Genomic DNA, 9,632 nt, shown 5'->3' on the forward strand with positions numbered 1-9,632 from the left:
GACCACACTGGCTAACACAGTGAAACCCCGTCTCTACTAAAAATACCAAAAATTAGTCGGGCGTGGTGGCGGGCACCTGTAATCTCAGCTACTCGGGAGGCTGAGGCAGGAGAATGGTGTGAACCCAAGAGGCAGAGCTTGCAGTGAGCAGAGATCACGCCACTGCACTCCAGCCTGGGCAACAGAGTGAGACTCCGTCTCAAAAATAAATAAATAAATAAATAAATAAATAAATAAATAAATAAATAAATAAAGTGAGCTGCAGTTTGAAAGGGCTCACCAATTTAGACTGATGGTATCTGTGTTGGTTGAGTTTCTTATATGTTTTGGATATTGACCCTTTATTAGCTGTATAGTTTGCAAATATTTTTTCCTGTTCTGTGGGCTGTCCCTTCACTTTAAAGGTTTGCTGTGAAGAAGTTTTTTAGTTTGATGCCATCTTATTTCTCTCTTTTTGCTTCTGTTCCCTGTACTTTTTGCTTTTTGCTTTTGTTGCCTGTGCTTTTGGGGTCATATCCAAATAATCATTGCCCCAGCCAATGTTGTGGGGATTTTTCTCTGTTTTCTTTTAGTATTTTCACAGTTTCATATATTATGTTTAGATTTGTAATCCATTTGGGTTGATTTTTGTATGTGGTATAAAATATGGATCTGATTTCATTCTCCTTCATGTGGATAGCTAGTTTCCCCCACACTATTTATTGAAGATATTGTCCTTTCCCCATTGTGTGTTCTTGGCACCTTGGTCAAAACTCAATTGATCATACATGCATTGGTTGATTTCTGGGCTTTCTATCCTGTTTCATCAGTCAGTTTACTTTTATGCCAGTGCCATGCTATTTTCATTACAATAACTTTATAAGATATTTTGAAATTAGGGATTGTATATGACACCAGCTTTTTTCCTTTTGCCCAAGATCGTTTTGACTTTTTAGGGTCTTTTGCGATTCCACACAAATTTAAGGATATTTTTTATTTCTGTGAAAAATGACATTGGAAATTTGAGAGAGATTACATTGACACTGTAGATAATTTTGGGTAGTATGGACATTTTTGAAAGAGGGGTGTTGAGGTTCCATAATATTGTAGTATTGCCATTTATTTCTCCCTTCACGTCATTAAATAATTGCTTTATGTATTTAGGTGCTCTGATGTTGGGTGCGTATATAATTACAATTGTTATGTCCTCTTGGTGAATTGACCCCTTTCTCATTATTTAATGACCTTCTTTATCTCTTTTTACAGTTTTTGATTTAAAGACAATTTTGATTGATATAAATATAGATACTCCTGGTCTCTGTTGGTGTCTATTTGCATTGAGTATCTTTTTCCATACCTTCAGTTTCAGTCTGTATGTGTCCTCACTAGTAGAGTGAGTCTCTTGTAGGCAGCATATGGTTCTTTAAAAAAAAAAAAAAATTTATTCAGCTGTCCTGAGTCTCTTGGTTGGAGAATTTAATCTGTTTACATTCAAGGTAATTACTGATAGGTAAGCACTTGCTACTGCTGTTTTGTCATTCATTTTCTGAATTTTTTGTAAGTCCCTGTTTCTTTATTTCTCTTTTGTTGTTTTCTTTTTGCTTTGTGGTTACCATGAGGCTTACATAAAATATCTGAGCTTTATAACATGCTACATTAAGCTGATAATAATTGAACTTTAATCTCACACTTTCACTCCCCCCTTTTATAATTTTGATGTAAAATTTTTATTTGTTTTTGTAATTTGTATTCCTTAACAATTGCAGCTACAATTGCTTTTAATAGTTTTTCCTTTTAATCATCACAGTAAGGATATGATTGCTTTACGTATCACCCATACAGTGTTAGAGAATGAATTTGATTATGTATTACTTAATACCATTCAGTTATTGAGTTTTTTACTTGCATTTTTTTTTGTTATTAAGTGAAACCTTCCATTTCAGCTTAAAGAACAGGCTTAAAAAACCATCCCAGCTTTAGCCACTTCTGTAAAGCAGGGATAATATAATAGACTCCCTTAGGATTTGTTTGTCTGGGGAAGTTGGAATTCTCTCTTATTTCCTTTTTTATCTTTTTTTTTTTTTTTTTTTTTTTTTTTGAGATGGGGTCTTGCTCTGTCGCCAGACTGGAGTGCAGTGGTGCAATCTTGGCTCGCTGCAACCTCTCCCTCCCAAGTTCAAGTGATTCTCCTGCCTCAGGCTTCCGAGTAGCTGGGAATACAGGTGCACACCACCACACCCAGCTAATTTTTGTATTTTTAGTAGAGACGGGGTTTCACCATGTTGGCCAGAATGGTCTCGATCTCCTGACCTCATGATCTGCCCACCTTGGCCTCCCAAAGTGCTGGGATTACAGGCATGAGCCACCCCGCCCAGCCAATTCTCTCTTATTTTTTAAGGACAACTTTGCCAAATAAAAAATTCCTGGTTGGCAGTTCTTTTTCTTCAGCACTTTGAATATATCACCCCAATCTCTCTTGGCCTGCAGAGTTTCTGCTGAGAAGTCAACTGAAAGTCATATTGTGGTTCCCTTGAATGTGATATGTTTCTTATCTCTTGCTGCTTTCAGTTTTGTTTCTTTGTCTTTGATTTTTGATAAATTGATATGTTTTATCTTGGTGAATTCCTTTTTGAGTTGAATTTGATTGGAGACTTCTGAGCTTCCTGTATTTAGATGTTGTCATCTTTCCCCAGATAGGGGAAATGTTAAGCCATTTACTTAAATGTCCTTTTTTGGCCTTCTCTATCTTCTTCTGAATCTCCGATTATGTGAATATTAGTTTGCTTGATGGTATCTCATAATTCCTGTAGGCCTTCTTTATTCTTTTTCTTTTTGCTCTTCAGAATGGATACTTTCAAGTTACCTATCTTTGAATTCAGTGATCCTTTCTTTTGCTTGATCAAGTCTGCTGTTGAAGCTTTCCATTGACATTTTCAGTTAAATTATTGTATAAATTATTGTATTCTTTGTGTGTCAGATTTCTATTTAGTTTCTATTTATCATCTCTAGTTCTTTGTCAAATTCTCATTTTGTTCATGAATTGGTTTCAAACTGAATTTTATTTAGTTGGAGTTCCCTGAACTTATTTAAGGGGGTTATCCTGAACTCTTTGTCAGTCATGTTATAGATCACCTTATATTTCAGATCTATTATCAGATCTTTATTATTTTCCTTTAGTGGTGTCATATTTCCCTGACTTTTTATAATACTTCTGTCTTGCATTGATGCTTCTGTGTTTGAGGAGATGACCACCTCTTCCAGGCTTTGACAGATCTTTACTACTTCGTAGGAAGGGATTCTGGATGCGTTAGCTGGCAATGACCCTGCACGGGCAGACCTTGGTGTCAGGTTCTCCAGTTGGGCTGTGTCACTTCCTGAGCCCTAAGGTTGAATGGTACTGCTAACTGGACTCTGCAATTCACTCTGATCAGGCAGGATTGTAGGCTGTCTCCACTGGTTGGATGGTATTGTTATTTAGAATCTGCAGTTGAGCAGGCCTCTGGGCTGAGCTCTATGGTCAGCTAAAGACTCTGGTGTTGTTGCTCAGCTACACAGGACTGATCAGGGCTAGAAGCCATTATGCCCCACACGTATGTGTGGACTTGATCTTGTCTCCTGGCCTAAGGTAGGCTTAAACAAAGCACCAAAGCTTAGTGGAGTCCCTGGTCAGCTGCTGGTGCTGGGTGGGGGCCAGATGCACCCTCTGCAGAGAAGTGCTGACTTTCACTTGCCTTCTAGCCTCGGTAATGCTGTAGAAAGCACCAGGTCTATTTAGGAAAGCTGGCGAGGGATTCGAGCTGGGTACACCTATGAGCTGTACTTCCTGCGGTAGAATGCTGTTGGCTAGTCTCTCTCATATGATGCCTCCATTAGCCAGAATGCAGACTAACTACATGCTAGTCTCTGTCTTTGTTTCTAGCTGACTCCAGGTGGTCTAGCCCCGATGGCACTCCTAATGTTACCTGTGGTATAAGACAGGAGTGAGCCTCCTGTGAAGGGTCCTAGAATGGTGGACAAGCTGAACGTTCACCTCCAACTTTCTTTTCCCACTGTAGAAATTGTGGGTCCGGTGAAATCCTCTGTGTGTCGTGCTGTGACAGCTTGGTGGAGGGGTGGCATGCTCAAAATGAACTGTTCTTCTTACCCTTCAAAGCACAGCTTTTCTTAGTTCTGCAGTACAATTGGGTGTCTCAGTCTCACTCCTGAGTTCTGGGATATTCAGAAAGGTATTCTTGCCTGTGGATAGTTGCTAGTTGGATTTCCGTGTGGGGTTGTGGAGCTGGAGAAATTCTATTCTGCCACCTTGTGAAGTCATTCTCTGGAATAATTTTAGATTTACATAGAGTTGCAAAGATGGTAAAGACAGTTTCTATACACTCTTCACTCAGTTTCTTCTGATGTTAACCTCTTACATTACCATGGCACATTTATTAAAAATAAGAAATTAACATTGTACAATACTATTACCTAAATGACAGGCTATATTTAACCAGTTTTTCATTTTTGAGAGGAAGTCTCGCTCTAATGCCTAGGCTGGAGTGCAGTGGTGTGATCTTGGCTCACTATAACCTCAACCTCCTAGTTTCAAGTGATTTTCGTGCCTCAGTCACCCGAGCAGCTGGGATTATAGGTGCCCAACACCACGTCTGGCTAATTTTTGTATTTTTAATAGAGACGGGATTTCACCACGTTGGCCAGGCTGGCCTCAGACTCCTGACCTCAGGTGATCCACCTGCCTCAGCCTCCCAAAGTGCTGGGATTACAGGAGTGAGCCACCGTGCCCGGCCCACATTTCACCAGTTTTTTTTTTTAACTAATTTCTTCTCTTTGATCCCAGGTACCATCCAGGATCTCATATTGTGTTTAGTCTTCATGTCTCCTTAGTCTACTTCAATTAGGGACAATCTCTGTCTTTCCTGGCTTTGACACTTTGAAGACCACCGACCAGATATTTTTTAGAATGTGCATCAAATGATTTGGGTTCATCTGATGTTTTCTCTTGATTAAAGTGGGGTTGCAAATTTTGAGGAAGAATTTCACATAGTTGAAGTGACCTTCTCATTGTGTCACGGTGGTGTGAGGTAACCATATGACTTTTCATTGTTGATGTTAACCTTGATTACTTGGCTATGTTGGTGACTTGATCGTTTCCTCCACTACAAAATTACAATTTTTACTTTTCCATATTCCATTTCTTAAAAGTCAGTCATTAAGACCAACCTGCAAGACTGGGCACAGTGGCTCATGTCTATAATTCCAGGACTTTGAGAGAGCAAGATGGGCAGATTGCTTGAGCCCAGAAGTTCAAAACCAGCCTGGGGAACATGGTGAAACCCCATCTCTACAAAAATTACAAAAATTAGCCAGGTGTGGCGGAGTGCACCTGTAGTCTCAGCAATGTGGGAGGCTGAGGTGGGAGGATCACTTGAGTTTGGGATGTTGGGGTTGCAGTGAGCTGTGATTGTGCCAATGACTTCAGCCTGGGTGGCAGAGCAAGACCTTGTCTCAAAAACAAAAACCAAAACCACAAAAACAAGACTAACTTGCACGCCACATGAGGGGAATTCAACTTCACCATAATTCAAAACCACCACAGTAATTAACAAATATTTAAAGAGTGTTTCATTGGTTATAGAATTATGGGTTGACAGGTTTTTAAAAATTCTTTGATGACTTCAAAAGTGTCACTTCGTTTCTTGCTTGCATGGTTTCTGATATGAAGTCAGCTCCCATTCTTAACCTTGTTTCTTGTTTGATAATGTCTTTTTTCCTCTAGCTTTCTCAAGATGTTTCTCTTTTGAGAAAAATGAGAGATTTTCAGTTTTTGTGTTGACTTCTCTTTGTCTCTGGTTTTCAGCAATTTGAACACATTCCATATCACTTTAAGAGTTCTTCATCAGGGGTCACTGGACACGTGTCACAATTAGCAAAGAGGAACACATTCTCCAAATGTGTTCTGTTTCCCGAGGAAGCCAGCTGGAAATACAACAAAATGCCTCTCCCTCTCCTTTAGCAAAACACGTGTCAGAGCAATGCAAGATTTGATTGGGACTGCTTTACTTCATTAACAATTGCAGTGAGCTGTTTTTCTTTCTAGTAACAACCCAGTAATAGATATTAAATTATTTGGAGCTAAATAAGTGCAATGGTAATTTTCATTTAAATTTTGCTATATGGTAGCTTAGAGCATCTTACCTGTACACAGTTCCAAAAGCAGAAAACCTAAATTAAGTTAATATATAAAAAACTAACATAGATGTATCATTACAGGTTCTCAAACCCACCATAAATGGCTCTATTTTACATCTCTGAGCTCTTATATTTCCTTTAACTATGTCATAAGACCTAAGACTATGGTTTGAAATATATACCTACTATAAAAAAGTAAGCCTTCCTCCTAGTGTCAATAGATAAAAACAAAACAGAAAAAATGACAACCCAAAATGCCCAGAAATCCTTTTTTTTTTTTTTTTTTTTTGAGATGGAGTCTCACTCTGTCACCCAGGCTGGAGTGCAGTGGTGAGATCTCAGCTCACTGCAACCGCCACCTCCCAGGTTCAAGCAATTCTCCTATGTCAGCCTCCTGAGTAGCTGGGACTACAAGCGCCTGCCACCATGCCTGGCTATTTTTTTTGTGTGTGTGTGTATTTTTTTAGATACAGGGTTTCACCGTGTTAGCCAGGATCGTCTCGATCTCCTGATCTCGTGATCTGCCCGCCTCGGCCTCCCAAAGTGCTGGTAACCCTATTTTTAAATGCATATTTGCATTCATAATAACCCGTGAATACATACATCTATTAATCTATGTAATCATGCATCTCTATATGTAAATGTCTGTCCAAAATGCCACTATATATATATATTTATATATTAAACTTTTATTTTAAGTTTGGGTTACATGTGCAGGTTTGTTACCTAGGTAAACTCGTGTCATAGGGGTTTGTTGTACAGATTATTTCTTCACTCAGGTGTTAAGCCAATAGTTATTTTTTGTACCCCTCTCCCTCCTCCCACCCTCCACTCTCAGGTAGGCCCCAGTGTGTGTCGTTCCCCTGTAGGTATCCATGTGTTCTCATCGTTTAACTCCCACTTGTAGGTGAGAACAGGTGGTATTTGGTTTTCAGTTCCTGTGTTAGTTTGCTAAGGATAATGGCCTCCAGCTTCATCATGTTCCTGAAAAGGACATGATCTCATTCTTTTTTATAGTTTCATAGTATTCTACTATTCCACAGTAAATATGTACCACAATATGTTAAATTTTAATTTATTACAACTTATATGCAACGTACAATGGCAAGATGAATCAGATCAGAAAATAAACAATTGAGTGTGAAAAGACAGCGGATTTTTTCCTGTTTTATTCTCTGCAGATGTAATTTTCAATGAGAATACATTCTATTGCATTAGTAGTGCTTTTAGAAGAGACATCAACATGTTGCCCAGGCTGGCCTTGAACTCCTGGTCTTAAGCGATGCGCCCTCGTCAACTTCCCAAAGTGGTAAATTGTACTTCCTGAAGGCTTAGAAAAGAGACATAGAAGCAAGTGAAATTGGTATTACCCTTTTTTCTGTTATTCTTTATTAGTAAAACAAATTAGGTTTTTCTTTCCTTAGTTTTCATGTGTCCAAGCTCCTTTCTCTTTCATTTCACATGTGCACAAATATAATAACATACACTTTTGAACATCAAAAGTTGAATGATGAACGAGTATTCATGAACCCAAATCAACCTGCACATGACTTTTTTTTTTATTCGTCTGAGAGTTAGCCTGTGGAAATGTGGCAGGGTTTCACTGTATTATCCCCTGCAGATGGAAAGGTCAATGACAACATGTGTAATTGCTTCAGTCTTGATTTTCTACCTACACTTTCTGCTTTGGGGTTGTTTCACCTGACCAAGGCAGTTTCTGTGGCAGCAGGTCCTAGCTCTCTCGACCAGGTCCACTGACAAAGCAACATTGCTGAGTGGCCCATTTGCTGATGACTATTTTGTTAAATTTGTTTCTGCTAATTATTTAAGGTTGACTAATTTTCTTGTGTCATAGTCACAGCAAATGTGAAGGGATGTCTGGTGTATCTCTGACCTGGCTTTCTGCTTTGACAGATGGAAGCTAAAAGAAAAAAGGAAAAACTGATAGTGCAAAAGATAAACATATTTATATGAGTTTATTCTTGAATAAAATGATTTATTTTTAAAATATATTCTTGATATGATTTGGCTGTGTCTCCACCCAAATCTCATGTTAACTTGTAGTTCCCATACTCCCCATGTTTTGTGGGAAGGACCCAGTGGGAGGTAATTGAATCATGGGGGCGGTTACTTCCATGCTGCTCTTCTCATAATGGTGAGTGAGTTCTCATGAGAACTGATGGTTTTATAAGAGGCTTTCCCACCGTTTGCTCAGCACTTCTCCTTCCTGCCATCATGTGAAGGACGTGTTTGCTTCTCCTTCTGCCATGATTTTAAGTTTCCTGAGGCCTCCCCAGCCATGCTGAACTGTGAGTCAATTAAACCTCCCTTTTACAAATTACCCAATCTCGGGTATGCCTTTAGTAGCAGCGTGAGAACAGACTAATACAATTCTTCTGATGAATATATTCTTCTCATTGATAAATCCTTGATGTAAATGCTTAATTTTTCCTCTAGCTGCCTTCAAGATTTTTCTCATTGTCTGTGGTTTTCAGCAATTTGGATACATTACATATCATTTTTATGAATCTTCCACAGAGATCAGTGGACACATGTGATACAAAGAACATGTGAATTAAGAATGCACTCCTGAATAACATATTTTACATATATATTATTGAGTATATTCTTAAATATAAATAATTTCTTGTGAATATATTTTGATTAATAAAAATATATTAATAAATATTAACTCATGCATATTCTGCTTATTCAAAAACATGTTCTTATAAATATATTAATTACTCCCTCTCTCTTCCCCCTAGTTTCCAAAGGTAACATCAGAGGCCAGAACAGAGACATAGAAATGTTCCTTAAAATGTCAAAATGAAATATTGTCTATTAAAACAGAAGAATTAAAATAAACAAGAGAAGTTGGGCATTGGTCACCTGAAGGTTGTAACCTCCAGCTCTCAGCTTTCCCAGGAAACTTGGTTGGACCCTTTTCTTGTGTTCAGCTGTCAGAAGCTGAATGTTCCCTTCCTCTCTCTCTTTGCAGTCTGTTCGTGACATTTGGTATTCCTAATATGCCCACTTGGAGGAAATTGCCAGCTTAGGCCAACCAGGGTGAAATGCAAGTGCTTATAAAGTCACAAGCCCGATAATAATTTTCAGAAGGAGGCACTCATTCACTTCAGCTTATAAACTTGCAAATCTGTAGATTCATTAGTCTATCACTTATATGGAAAGACAAAATTTATAATTGTTGAGACTTCAAAATTTTCAAGAATATCAACATTTGTTTTTGTTGTGCACCTCTCTGTCAAAAGATAAATATATAGTACATAATCATTATTTATTTATTAATAATATACTCTGCCTGGTCTTACATTTCATAGTTCATGCATTGTTTATTCATTAATATAACCTGCGTTAATATGCACCACATAACTGAGAGCCCTTGTCAACTCCTCAGAAGCAATTAACTCCCAAGGTAACTATGACGACGAATCTCTTAATGCTTA

The sequence above is a fragment of the Hylobates moloch genome, unplaced genomic scaffold, assembly GCF_009828535.3.
Source record: "Hylobates moloch isolate HMO894 unplaced genomic scaffold, HMol_V3 SCAFFOLD_10, whole genome shotgun sequence".
Lineage (NCBI taxonomy): Eukaryota > Metazoa > Chordata > Mammalia > Primates > Hylobatidae > Hylobates > Hylobates moloch.